The sequence below is a fragment of the Aethalodelphis obliquidens genome, unplaced genomic scaffold (genome assembly GCF_003676395.1).
Source record: "Aethalodelphis obliquidens isolate GAN/ISIS:26980383/991018 unplaced genomic scaffold, ASM367639v1 scaffold55, whole genome shotgun sequence".
In the NCBI taxonomy this organism is placed as follows: Eukaryota; Metazoa; Chordata; class Mammalia; order Artiodactyla; family Delphinidae; genus Aethalodelphis; species Aethalodelphis obliquidens.
Window position 1 is genome coordinate 6817907 of NW_020837999.1, and position 15460 is coordinate 6833366.

Consider the following 15460-nt stretch of genomic DNA (forward strand, 5'->3'; position numbering starts at 1 on the left):
GGAAGAGGCCACAACAGTGAGAGGCCCGCGTACCGCAAAAAAAAAAAAGTACACTAGAAGGAATCAGTAACAGAATAACTGAGGCAGAAGAATGAATAAGTGAGCTGGAAGACAAAATGGTGGAAATAACTGCTGAGGAGCAGAGTAAAGAAAAAAGAATGAAAAGGATTGAAGACAATCTCAGAGACCTCTGAGACAACACTAAATGCACCAATATTCGAATTATAGGGGTCCCAGAAGAAGAAGAGGAAAAGGAAAGGTCTGAGAAAATATTTGAAGAGATTATAGTGGAAAACTACAGTGGAAATAGTCACCCAAGTCCAGGAAGCACAGAGAGTCCCATATAGGATAAACCCTAGGAAAAACACACCAAGACACATATTAATGAAACTAACAAAAATTAAATTCAAAGAAAAAATATTAAGAGAAGCAAGGGAAACACAAAAAATAACATACAAAGAAATCCCCATGAGGTTATCAGCTGATTTTTCAGCAGAAATTCTACAGGCCAGAAGGGAGTGGAGGGATATACTTAAAGTGATGAAAGGGAAAAACCTACAACCAAGATTACTCTACACAGCAAGGATCTCATTAAGATTCGATGGAGAAATCAAAAGCTTTTCAGACAAGCAAAAGCTAAGAGAATTCTGCACCACCAAACCAGCTTTACAACAAATGCTAAAGAAACTTCCCTAGGAAGGAAACACAAGAGAAGAAAAAGACCCACAAAAACAAACCCAAAAAATTAAGAAAATGGTAACAGGAACACACTTATTGATAATAGCCTTGAATGTAAATGGATTAACTGCCCCAACCAAAAGACACAGACTGGCTGAATGGATACAAAAAAAAGACCCATATATACCCTGTTTACAAGAGACGCACTTCAGACCTAGGGATACATACAGACTGAAAGTGAAGTGATGGAAAAAATATTCCATGCAAATGGAAATCAAAAGAAAGCTAGAGTAGCAATACTCCTATTAGATAAAATAGACTTTAAAATAAAGACTGTTACAAGAGATAAGAAAGGACACTACATAATGATCAAGGGATCAATCCAAGAAGATGACATAACAGTTATAAATATTTATTCACCCAACATAGGAGCACCTCAATACATAAGGCAAATGCTAACAACCATGAAAGGACAAATCGACAGTAACACAATAATGGTAGGGGACTTTAACACCCCACTTACACCAATGGACAGATCATCCAAACAGAAAATAAATAAGGAAACACAAGCTTTAAATGACACAATAGACCAGATAGATTTAATTGATATTTACAGAACATTCCACCCGAAAGTGGCAGAATACACTTTCTTCTCAAGTGCACATGGAACTTTCTCCAGGATAGATCACATCTTGGGTCACAAATCAGGCCTCAGAAAATTTAAGAAAATTGAAATCGTATCAAGCATCTTTTCTGACCACAACACTATGAGACTGGAAATCAATTACAGGAAAAAAAACTGTAAAAAACACAAATACATGGAAGCTAAACAGTGTGCTAGTAAATAACCAAGAGATCACTGAAGAAATCAAAGAAAAATACATAGAAACAAATGACAATGAAAACACAATGACCCAAAACCTATGAGACACAGCAAAAGCAGTTCTAAGAGGGATGTCTATAGCATTCAATCTCACCTCAAGAAACAAGAAAAATCTCAAATAAACAATCTAACCCTACACCTAAAGCAACTAGAGAAAGAAGAACAAAAAACCCAGTCAGTAGAAGGAAAGAAATCATAAAGATCAGAGCAGAAATAAATGAAATAGAAACTAAGAAAACAGTAGCAAAGCTGAATAAAACTAAAAGCTGGTTCTTTGAGAAGATAAACAAAATTGATAAACCCTTAGCCAGACTCATCAAGAAAAAAGGGAGAGGACTCAAATCAATAAAATTAGAAATGAAAAAGGAGAAGCCACAAATGACATCGCAGAAATACAAAGGATTATAAGAGACAACTACAAACAACTATATGCCAATCAAATGGACAGCCACGAAGAAATGGACAAATTTTTGCAAAGGAACAATTTTCCAAGACTGAACCAGGAAGAATTAGAAAATATAAACAGACCTGTCACAAATAATGAAATTGAAACGGTAATTAAAAATATTCCAGCAAACAAAAGTCTGGGACCAAATGGCTTCACAGGCAAATTTTATCAAACGTTTACAGAAGAGCTAACACCGATCCTTCTCAAACTCTTCCAAAAACTGCAGAGGGAGGAACACTCCCAAATTCACTCTACAAAGCCACCGTCACCCTGATACCAAAACCAGAAAAAGATATCACAAAAAAGAAAACTACAGACCAATATCACTGATGGATATAGATGCAAAAATTCTGAACAATATACTAGCAAACAGAATCCAACAACATATTAAAAGGATCATACACCATGATCAAGTGAGATTTATCCCAGGGATGCAAGGATTCTTCAATATATGCAAATCAATCAATGTGATACACCATATTAACAAATTGAAGAATAAAAACAATATGGTCATCTCAACAGATGCAGAGAAAGCTTCTGATAAAATTCAACTTTTATAAATTCCATTTATGATAAAAACTCTCCAGAAAGTGGGCATAGAGGGAAACTACCTCAACATAATAAAGGCCATATATGACAAACCCACAGCAAACATCATTCTCAATGGTGAAATACTGAAAGCATTTCCACTAAGATCAGGAACATGACAAGGATGTCCACTCTCACCACTCTTATTCAACATAGTTTTGGAAGACCTAGCCACGGCAGTCAGAGAAGAAAAAGAAATAAAAGGAATCCAAATTGGAAAAGAAGAAGTAAAACTGTCACTGTTTGCAGATGACATGATACTATACATAGAAAATCCTAAAGATGCCACCAGGATTTCCCTCATGGCACAGTGGTTAAGAATCCGCCTGCCAATGCAGAGAACACAGGTTCTATCCCTGATCCAGGAAGATCCCACATGCTGCAGAGCAACAAAGCTCATGCACCACAACTACTATGCCTGCGCTCTAGAGCCCGCGAGCCACAACTACTGAAGCCTGTGTGCCTAGAGCCCGGCTCTGCAACAAGAGAAGCCACCGTAACAAGAAGCCCGCGTACAGTAACCAAGAGTAGCTCCCGCTCGAAACAACTAGGGAAAGCCCGCGCACAGCAACAAAGACCCAATAAAGCCAAAAATAAATATATACTTAATTAATTAAATAATTTCAAAAAAAGAAAAAACTAAGATGCCAGCAGAAAACTACTAGAACTAATCAATGAATTAGGTAAGGTTACAGGATACAAAATTAATGCACAGAAATCTCTGGCATTCCTACACTAACAACAAAAAATCAGAAAGAGAGATGAAGCAAACAATCCCATTTACCATCGCAACAAAAAGAATAAAATACCTAGGAATAAACCTACCTAAGGAGGTGAAAGACTTGTACTCAGAAAACTATAAAACACTGATGAAAGAAATCAAAGATGACAGATGGAGAAATACAACATGTTCTTGGATTGGAAGAATCAATATTGTAAAAATGACTATACTACCCAAAGCAATCTACAGATTCAATGTAATCCCTATCAAACTACCAATGGCATTCTTCACAGAATTAGAACCAAAAATTTTACAATTCGTATGGAAACACAAAAGACTCCGAATAGCCAAAGCAATCTTGAGAAACAAAAATGGAGCTGGAGGAATCAGGCTCCCTGACTTCAGACTATACTACAAAACTACAGTAATCAAGATAGTATGGTACTGGCACAAAAACAGAAATATAGATCAATGGAACAGGATAGAAAGCCCAGAGATAAACCCATGCACATATGGTCACCTTATCTTTCACAAAGGAGGCAAGAATATACAATGGAGAAAAGACAGCTTATTCAATAGGTGGTGCTGGGAAAACTGGACAGCTACATGTTAAAGAATGAAATTAGAACACTACCTAACATCATATACAAAAATAAACTCCAAATGGATTAAAGACCTAAATCACTACATAGACCAGACACTACAAAACTCTTAGAGGAAAACATAGGAAAAATACTCTTTGAGATAAACTACAGCAAGATCTTTTTTGACCCACCTAATAGAGTAATGGAAATAAAAACAAAAATAAACAAATGGTACCTAATGTAAATTAAAAGCTTTTGCACAGCAAAGGAACCCATAAACAAGACAAAAAGACAACCCTCAGAATGGGAGAAGATATTTGCAAATGAAACAACAGACAAAGGATTAATCTCCAGAATATACAACAGCCCATGAAGCTCAATATCAAAAAAACAAATAATTCAATTAAAAAATGGGTGGAAGACCTAAATAGACATTTCACCAAAGAAGACATACAGATGGCCAAGAGGCACATGAAAAGATGCTCAACATCACTAATTATTAGAGAAATGAAAATCAAAACTACATGAGGTATCATCTCACCAGTCAGAATGGCCATTATCAAAAAATCTAGAAACAATAAATGCTGGAAAGGGTGTGGTGAAAAAGGAGCCCTCCTGCATTGTTGGTGGGAATGTAAATTGATACAGCCACTATGGAAAATAGTATGGAGTTTCCTTAAAAAACTAAAAATAGAACTACCATATGACCCAGCAATCCCACTACTGGGCATATATCCTGTGAAAACCATAATTCAAAAAGAGTCATGTACCACAATGTTCATTGCAGCATTATTTGCAATAGCCAGGACATGGAACTAACCTAAATGTCCATCGACAGATGAATGGATAAAGAAGATGTGGCATATATATAGAATGGAATATTACTTGGCCACAAAAAGAAACAAAATTATTTGTAGTGAGGTGGATGGACCTAGAGTCTGTCATACAGAGTGAAGTAAGTCAGAAAGAGAAAACAAATACCATATGCTAACACATATATATGGAATCTAAAAAAAAAAAAAAAATGGTACTGATGAACCTAGTGGCAGGGCAGGAATAAAGACATAGACATAGAGAATGTACTTGAGGACACAGGAGGTGGAGGGGAAAGCTGGGGCGAAGGGAGAGTAGCATCAACATATATACACTACCGAATGTAAAATAATTAGCTAGTGGGAAGCAGCAGCATAGCACAGGGAGATCAGCTCGCTGCTTTGTGATGAATTAGAGAGGTGGGATAGGGAGGGCAGGAGGGAGGCTCAAGAGGGAGGAGATATGGGGATATATGTATGCATATGGCTGATTCACTTTGCTGTACAACAGAACTAACACAGTAATGTGAAGCAATTATACTCCAATAAAGATGTATTAAAAATAATAAATAAAATCAAATAAATAAGGATATATTGTATAACACAGGGAATATAGCCAACATTTTTTAATAACTTAAATGGAGTATAATCTATAAAAAAATTTGAATCACTATGTTATACATCTGAAACTAATAAAAGATTGTAAATCAACTATACCTCAATAAAAAAAATTCAGAAGTAGAAAGATAGCACACTTACAGATCTAGAATACCAAATGAATTAATTAAAGAGTTGATAAGTGCTGCCTCTACAGAGAATGGGTGAGATGTGAGGGGACTGCTCATTTTAGTTTCAAACCTTATAAAATTATTTTTCTCTTTAGAGGCGTATATATCTTTCAGGAAGATAAACACTAAAAAGAGAAGGAGGTAGTGAAAGGGATCTTTACAAATTAATGTGTAAATGGCTTTCTTGAGAGGGAAACTCCTGACAACCCTCTGATCATAATAAAGTGTTTTCATGTTAATATCCATTTTAAAAAGCAAAGAAGTTTTTATTTTATTTGTAAAACAATGAGCACTGTTGTACATTTTTCAGCAGAAGCAACCCATTCATTATGGCTAGTGAGGATGGAAAGAAGTAGATTAAAAAATCTTGGGAAATAGACTCAACAGAACCTGGTAATTGATTGCTAAATGGATGGGAGCAGTGATAACACAGAAGGTATGAGAAAGGAGGGAAGAGTCAAGGATGGTTCCCAGGTTTCTGCCGTGGAGTACCTGGGTAGATGGTAGTATCATTTTCTGAAATAGAAAATATAGAAGAGAAATAGAATTGGAAAGACAGGGAAGAATGCAAGTTTGATTTGAGGCATGATCAAATAAAGTACCTACAGGATATCCAGGCAGAGAAGACAGGTGGCAACTATATATAGAGAACAGGAGTTCGCAAGAGAGATTTGGCCTCGAAAAAGAGAACTGGAAATGTAAGAAGATAAATAAGATGACTGGGGGGAAGGGAGCAGGAGAATCCTTCCCCAGGGTCAGACCTACTTTGCTAAACCAAGTTAGAGAAGGCTAGGCTTCAAAAGTCTATGGGAAGGTTGAGTGATATCACATATTTGGAATCTAAAGAAAAAGATGCAAATGAACTTACTTACAAAACAGAAACAGACTCACAGGCATAGAAAACAAATTTATAGTTACCAAAGGGGAAAGGCAGGGAGACGGATAAATTAGGAGTTTGGGATTAACAGATGCACACTACTGTATATAAAATAAACACCAAGGTCCTACTGTATAGCACAGGGAACTATATTCAATATCTTGTAATAAACTATAATGGAAAAGAATCTGAAAAAGAATATATATATATATGTATATACATATATATAAATATCACTGAATCACTTCGCTGTACACCAAAAACTAACACAACACTATAAATCAACTATACTTCAACAAAAACATTAAAAAAAATAAAAGTCTATGGGAAGGTTGAAAATTATAACTTGGAGAAGTTGAAAAGTGCTCAATTACTCTAAGGGGAGGGTATACAAAGGGTTAGAAGACAGTGAGAGACCCTGTGGCTGGCAGTATTTGCGGAAGGGGACAAAAATGTCCAACTGGGAATGAAAGTTATGTGTTGTGTGATATGCCTTGCAACTCTACACCTTTTTCTTCCCAGGAAATCATTAGTAAAAACTGGCTTTCCTTCTCAATATTTTGTGGAGCATATTTGTTTTCAGGGAACGTGACAAAAAAATGAATTGTATCTCAATGTTTGTACAAGAAGAAGGCAGACACGGTCTGTGGAAGGATGGCTACATGACTATAGGTATCACCAGTAAAGTGTTAGGGGAAGCATTTGCAAACAACTCCGGTGAAGACTAAAACCAAGAGGGAGTCAGGGAAGTCACTGTGGTTACACAGGAAGGTCTCTGATAATCTCAATTCTTTTTTTTAACAGCTTGTTGTTGTTCCATTACTGCCTTTTTCTTTTTTTTTAATTTTTGGCTGCGTTGGGTCTTCGTTGCGGCGTGCAGGCTTTCTCTATTTGCTGCGAGCAGGGGCCTCTCTTCATTGCCACCCACCGGCTTCTCATCGCAGTGGCTTCTCTTGTTGCCGAGCACGGGCTCTAGGCGCGTGGGCTTCAGTAGTTGTGGCTCGCGGGCTTAGTTGCTCCACGGCATGTGGGATCTTCCTGGACCAGGGCTCGAACCCGTGTCCCCTGCATTGGCAGGTGGATTCTTAACCACTGTGCCACCAAGGAAGCCCACCTTTTTGTATTTTTTTAAACTGAGATATAATTGACATATAACATATTAGTTTCAAGTATGCAACATATTGTAATCTCAATTCTTAACAAAAAATGCAAAAGACAGAAAGTAGGGTCTGTAGCCAAGAACAAATATAAGAGATTGGCTCCAACATAAAGTTATCAGGAAGGCTGAAACCAGGTGAACTAAGCCTTGTGAATAAATGCTAAGAAGGGTGTGAAGAAAAACGGACTAACCTACTTCTTGAGTCCAATGGCAATGTTAATTCATTGGTTCCTGCCTCTGTGTCAACAAGGAGCCCATCAACTATGATTCACCAATATTTTAGTCCCTTTCTGCCCCACCACCTTCACACCCTAGGCTCTTAACTCTATTTTACTTTATATCCTAGCACCTATCAACACCTGAAACTGTATTATATATTGTTAATTTGTTTGTTGTCTCTCTCCCTCACTCTAAGGTAAGTTGTGTGAGAAGAGGAGTTTTGTCTTCAATACTCTGTCCGGAATCGTACCTGTCATGTAAAAGATATTCAATAAATATTTATTATCGAATGAATCAATTCCTGTCTTGTTTCTGCCTTTTGTCAGAAATGACCTCTGGATTAAAACAAGTAGGAAACAATTGGTTAAGAGGGAATTTAAGGGATTTCCCTGGTGGTGCAGTGGTTAAGAATCTGCCTGCCAATGCAGGGGACACGGGTTCAAGCCCTGGTCTGGGAAGATCCCACATGCCACAGAGCAACTAAGCCTGTGCGCCACAACTACTGAGCCTGCCCTCTAGAGACCATGAGCCACAACTACTGAGCCTGTGTGCTGCAACTACTGAAGCCCGCGTGCCTAGAGCCCGTGCTCGGCAACAAGAGAAGCCACCGCAATGAGAAGCCCGAGTAGCACAACGAAGAGCAGCTCCAGCTCGCCACAACTAGAGAAAAGCCAGCGCACAGCAACAAAGGGCCAACGCAGCCAAAAAGTTAATTAATTAATTAATTAATTTTAAAAAACCTTTAAAAAAAAGAGGGAATTCAAGTCTAAAGCAGCATAAGCTTGTACCAAGGTCTTCAAAGTACTGTAATGATAACTGCAATCACTTACTGATCACCAAGTAGGTGCCAGGCACTGTGCTAAGCCCTTAACCTACGTTATCTAATACAATCTTCAAAGACAAGGGATTGTTAACCCCTTTTGTAGATAAAGAAGGTAAGTGCCCAAAGGCTTAAGGAATTTGCCCCATCTGGCCAATGTCCAAGCCAAAGTTCAAACTCAGGTCTCTCTGACTTCAGACCCTGCGTCCTTAAGCATGCTGTGATTCTGCCTAATGAAAGTAAGACATTTCCATACCATATTTAAATCCCTTGGGATCCAACCAAATTATCTATCAGGATCCTAAAATTATTAAATTGCTTTTTGTAATTATGAATTAGGAAAAATGGACTAAGTGCTAGAAGACTGGTGGTGGGTATGTATGTTTATGATTTTTAAGAAGAGTAAATTGTACAATAAAGGACCACAAAACTAGATAGTTTAGTAGTACTATGTATATAACAGTCTTGGTATTTGAAATACCTTTAGACTGGGCACTTCAGTTTGTACCCTGCCCTCCACTTCCTGCTGTCTTCTTCCAGCCATTTTACATATTTTGATTTCCTGTCTGGCCCCCAAAGAAATTTCAATATGTAACCAGAAACCACAGAAATCTGTCCCAGCAGAAATTCAAGGACACACACACATTGTTTAGGATCACTTTTAGAAATAGTAATTGATCATTAAGAGCCAACAGAGGTTTACTATAAAATCATAAGACAAAATTATTACATTGATTCTAAGTGACAAGGAGGTAGTGGCAGCAAAAATAGGAAGTGTGGTTTTTTAAAACCTACATTTTAGAATATCTTAGGGGCAAATACACAATGGAATGGAATGGAAACAATGCTTGCCTCTGGCAAGGGAACGAGAAGGCTAGAGAACAGAGGAGGGAGGAAGACATATTTCACAGTCTATCTAAAGTACCTTTTGAATTTTACAGCTCTAACATTTCATGGGTGATGGAGCCCTTGCTAACACAAAGGCAGGAGCCATGGAGCATATGGAACAAAATCCAACCAAATGAGCCTAACTCCAGAGTTTCCTGAAGATTCTCTGAGATGATGCTGAAACCATCCTCCCAGCCTTTATTGTGACACAGAGAAACCAACTTAAGTTGTTCTCAATTACCACAAGATGCTGAATTCAGCTGCCGTTGAAGCTCAGTTGTTCCCTACACATGACTCAGCCACCGCTTCTCTTCACCTGCATCTTGTCATGTTGAACCCATTAAGTCACCACCTAACAAAAATTTGCTCCCTCCCTCTTTTAAAGTTTCAGGTTAGTTGACTAATGTTCTTCAGTTTCCCAGCAACAATGAGAAATAGGCTTTTAAGCTGTGAAGTTCCCTTATTGTTCTTTACCTTTGGTTTTCCACAGACTTGAAGCTTGAGAAAACAGAATTAAAGTTTCAAACCATTGTTTTATTTAGCTATGTTTTGAATGATTTTGATATATCTTTGCTTAGAAAATACTGAATTTCTGACTTTTTAGCAACAACAAAATGCGTCAAAAGATGTTATTAAAATTCTCCACCTTTTCCAAGGAGTAAAATGTAATTATTAGAGATAAAATAGCATACATAAACCCTAGTCCAGGAGAGGGGAAGAGTGATTGAGACGGACTCAGTGGTAGGGCAGGAAGGCTGGAAATGGAAGTACTCTAACTGATATCCTATTTTCCTCGATCACTTTTTCTAAAGCATTAAAAATATTTTTACTGACAACAACAAAACACAATTTTAGAGCATACAGTATAGGCAGTATTTTTTTTTAATTAATCAATTATTTATTTATTTTTGGCTGTGTTGGGTCTTCGTTGTGGTGCGTGGGCTTATTGTGGTGGCTTCTCTTGTTGTGGAGCATGGGCTCTAGGCGCACGGGCTTCAGTAGTTGCAGCACGCAGGCTCAGTGGTTGTGGCACATGGACTTAGTTGCTCCACAGCATGTGGGATCTTCCCAGACCAGGGATCAAACCCATGTCCACTGCATTGGGAGGTGGATTCCTTTTTTTTTTTTTAAACATCTTTATTGGAGTATAATTGCTTTACAATGGTGTGTTAATTCCTGCTGTATAACAAAGTGAATCAGCTATACATATACATACATCTCCTCTCTCTTGCATCTCCCTCTCACCCTCCCTATCCCACCCCTCTAGGTGGTCACAAAGCACCAAGCTGATCTCCCTGTGCTATGCGGCTGCTTCCCACTAGCTATCTATTTTACATTTGGTAGTGTATATATGTCCATGCCACTCTCTCACTTCATCCCAGCCTACCCTTCCCGCTCCCCGTGTCCTCAAGTCCATTCTCTACATCTGCGTCTTTATTCCTGTCCTGCCCCTAGGTTCTTCAGAGCCATTTTCTTTCTTTTTTTTTTTTAGATTCCATATATATGTGTTAGCATACAGTATTTGTTTTTCTCTTTCTGACTTACTTCACTCTGTATGACAGTCTCTAGGTCCATCCACTTCACTACAAATAACTCAATTTCATTTCTTTTTATGGCTGAGTAATATTCCATTGTATATATGCCACATCTTCTTTATCCATTCATCTTTCGATGGACATTTAGGTTACTTCCAGGTCCTGGCTGTTGTAAATAGAGCTGCAATGAACGTTGTGGTACATGACTCTTTTTTTTTTTTGCAGTATGTGGGCTTCTCACTGTTGTGATCTCTCCCGTTGCGGAGCACAGGCCCAGCGGCCATGGCTCACGGGCCCAGCCGCTCCGCGGTATGTGGGATCTTCCCAGACCGGGGCACAAACCCATGTCCCCTGCATCAGCAGGCGGACTCTCAACCACTGCACCACCAGGGAAGCCCCACATGACTCTTTTTGAATTATGGTTTTCTCAGAGTATATGCCCAGTAGTGGGATTGCTGGGTCGTATGGTAGTTTTATTTTTAGTTTTTTGAGGAACCTTCATACTGTTCTCCATAGTGGCTGTATCAATTTACATTCCCACCAACAGTGCAAGAGGGTTCCCTTTGCTCCACACCCTCTCCAGCATTTATTGTTTGTAGATTTTTTGATGATGGCCATTCTGACTGGTGTGAGGGGATACCTCATTGTAGTTTTGATTTGGATTTCTCTAATGATTAGTGATGTTGAGTATCCTTTCATGTGTTTGTTGGCAATCTGTATATCTTCTTTGGAGAAATGTCTATTTAGGTCTTCTGCCCATTTTTGGATTGGGCTGTTTGTTTTTCTGATATTGAGCTGCATGAGCTACTTGTATATTTTGGAGATAATCCTTTGTCAGTTGCTTCGTTTGCAAATATTTTCTCCCATTCTGTGGGTTGTCTTTTTGTCTTGTTTATGGTTTCCTTTGCTGTGCAAAAGCTTTGAAGTTTCATTAGGTCCCATTTGTTTATTTTTGTTTGCATTTCCATTTCTGTAGGAGGTGGGTCAAAAGCTGGCCTTACATTTAGGTCTTTAATCCATTTGGAGTTTATTTTTGTGTATGGTGTGAGGGAGTGTTCTAATTTCATTCTTTTACCTGTAGCTGTCCAGTTTTCCCAGCACCACTTATTGAAGAGGCTGTCTTTTCTCCATTGTATATTCTGTGGCAGGCAGATTCTTAACCCTGCGCTACCAGGGAAGTCCCTATAGGCAGTATTATATATCACTGCTATGAACATTAAAATAATGTACTAATAAAACTTTTTTTGTATATATGCTTAAAGACATCTATTTTAGTAACAAGTCACTAGTTTATGCTTTCCCCATAAATAAAGAGTGAAAATTTAGTGAGAATTTTTGACTATTATTTTTCTGTGCTCTGTTAACTGAAGTTGAAATACATTGAGTGTTTTCTTTCTCCTGAAGGTATTGTCTTTGAACTTATCCCAAATTTAACACCATAAACATAACAACTTTGGCTTCATGTTTAAAACCTAAGAATGGGGAATTCCCTGGCTGTCCAGTGGTTAGGACTCCATGCTTCCACTGTGGGGGACACAGGTTTGATCCCTGGTTGGGTAACTAAGATGCTGTGAGCTGCGGGGCATGGCCAAAAAAATAAATAAAAATAAAACCTAAGACTGATCGTTGACCAAAGTAAATATACTTAAAATGTACAAATATAGGAAATAATGTGGAATAAAAATTCTCAAGCCCCTGGAGAGTTTATTCCATTCATTTTGTTTCTTGGAGGCTAATTATCTGGTTTACGGACTGAACAGATCCTTTGTTACTTCTCACTCCAAATATAGTTGCACTTCTGCCATTTAACCACTCATTTTCTTCTCCCCATAAGAATCTAGGAAAAGTGAAAGGAAGAATAAATATTTTAGCTCTTAAACTTTCAAGAGGTCAGTACTTTATATAGTATAGGCGATATTATGGTCTGCTACCCCAACTGACTGGTGACCAAAACTTCAAAACACTCTGGAAATTGCCATCAGCTAATGAGAGCCTCTTCCCCAGGAGTTTATGCTTCTTTCCTAAGGATAGTTCTCATCCAACAACTGGTCAACGTGAGGTTATAAATGTCTGATCTCTTGTCTCAAGGTAGAACATCTCTAAAGGGACTCCCAGATCCAAAACTTCTTGTGGGATCAGCTGAGGCCTCTGTTGTGACTGCATCAAAGATCAATTTTTCCCACTGCCCTCACTCTTTACAGGTGTTGTTCCTAGATTACTTCTCAATAAAACTTTCTCCACAAATCACCCTCTAAGAGTCTGCTTCTGGGGAGACAATCTAAGGCATATTTGATTTTCCACCAGCAGAAAACTTTTGTTCCCTTTAAGTTCTTGTAGCAGCATAGGACACAGAATCTTAACAACAGCAGTAAAATGAAAGCTGTATTATTTCTTACCTATTTTATAGCTACCCAAAACAACATTCTCTTTTTTTTTAAATTAACTTTTATTGGAGTATAGTTGCTTTACAATGTTGTATTAGTTTCTATTGTACAGCAAAATGAATCAGCTATATGTGTACATGTATTCCCCTCTTTTTTGGATTTCTTTCCCATAAAACAACATTCTTGACTTTCTCTGTGAGTTGAGGGAGAAGATGGAGCCCGCGAAATTAAGTAAGGCTATTGACCTTCATGGAGATCAAACTCATGACCTTGGCATTATTTTACCATGCTCTGCTCAGCTAAGCTAATAGGTTCAGACAGAAAGCTTAAAAGTGAGATTTAAAGACTGCTTCTATAAATCTTGCTACCTCCGTTAATGACAACCAGCAAGAGTAATCCAAAAGTTGTCTTTCTGAGAGCTTTTACACTTCTCTAATAGATTCTAGTTGAAGATGACAGATTGATCATATGAATTTCTCTTCTCCTGCCTAAGAACTCCCTAAAATTAAGACAGAGAAGAAACAGCAGCAGATAAAACACGTCAACAGTTTTTGAAAACTGAAATCAGATGAAGTAGCAGCTAAGTGATTCTGCAGAGCAGAAACTGAATAGAAAATACATTCTCTAACCCGCCAGTGAAACGGCTGGCTCCTGCCTAATCATCCTAAACTAAGTAAACAGAACAAAGGGGCCCAGAGACGACAGAGCCAACATAAGAAGAAAACTCTTTTTAAAACTCTAAAACCTTCAAGGAAGTAAGAGATTATATGACAACCAATTAAAAAACCCAAATGGACTTCTATTAAAAAATAAACAGGAAATGTAAAAGCTATCTTAGAAATTAAAAACATAATAGCCAAAATAACAATGTGATTAGGAGGGTTGGAAGAGAAAGTTAATTAATCTCCCAGAAAGCAGAGAAGGATAGAAAAGAGAAAATAAAAGAGATATAGAGGATGAATCCAGCAAGGCCAAAAACCAAGTATAAAATTTCTGCAAAAAGAGAAAATAGAGATGAGTAAATTATCAAAGAAATAATACTAGAAAATTCCCCAGACCCAAATGACAGGAGTCTATGAATTGAAAAAGCCCAGATATTCTGAGCAGTGGCTGAAGAAACACTCACACAAAAGTCTGACACTGTGAAATTTTTTAATACCAGAGATAAAGATTCTAAAAGCTTCCAGAGAGGAAAAACAGGTCATATGCAAAGGAGCAAGAAAGAGAATGGCTTCAGAATTCTGTTATCAATAAGAATGCTAGAAGATAATGAAGCAATGCTTTCAGAATTCTGAGGAAAAAGTACCATTCAAGCCGTAAGACATTTTCATTGCTTCAAGGACCCAGAATTTTTTTTTTTTTTGCCTGCACAGCAGGATCTTAGTTCCCCAACCAGGGATCACCCTTGCACCCTGCGGTGAAAGCGCAGAGCCCTAACTACTGGGCCATCAGGGAATTCCCAAGCTTTTTTTGTTGTTGTTGTTTTGGGGGGTTTTTTGGGGAGCGGCTTTCAGAAAATTTATTTTCTGTCCATCCTTCTCTGGATTTTATTAAAGATGCACTCCAACAAAAGAGAGATATAGATCAAGACAGAGAAAGACATGGAATCTGGGAAACATTGCAAGGCAACATGGAAGAAGCAGGCCCAGAGAGCAATCAATACAGATTGAAACAAGACATAGGCTTCCACATCTAGGAATATAGAGATATGTTTATACACACACAAAGAAACAGTTAATATGATTTTTTTTTTTTAAGTAATAATTTCTGGGAATTCCCTGGTGGTCCAGTAGTTAAGACTCCATGCTTTCACTGATGAGGGCCTGGGTTCAATCCCTGAACTAAGATTTCACAAGCCAAGCAACGTGGCCAAAAAAAAAAAAAAAAGGAATAGTTTCTGAGGCAAGCATTAGGAGGTAATATGAAGGGGTGGGGCAAGAAACTACTGTTTGTCTTTATAACTTATTTGGTGCAATATGATTTTTTAAAAATTATGTACATAAATACTTTGATTAAAATTTTAATGAAGTAAAATTGATTAAAAAGGTTAAAATAAAACAATTTTCTCATAAAATA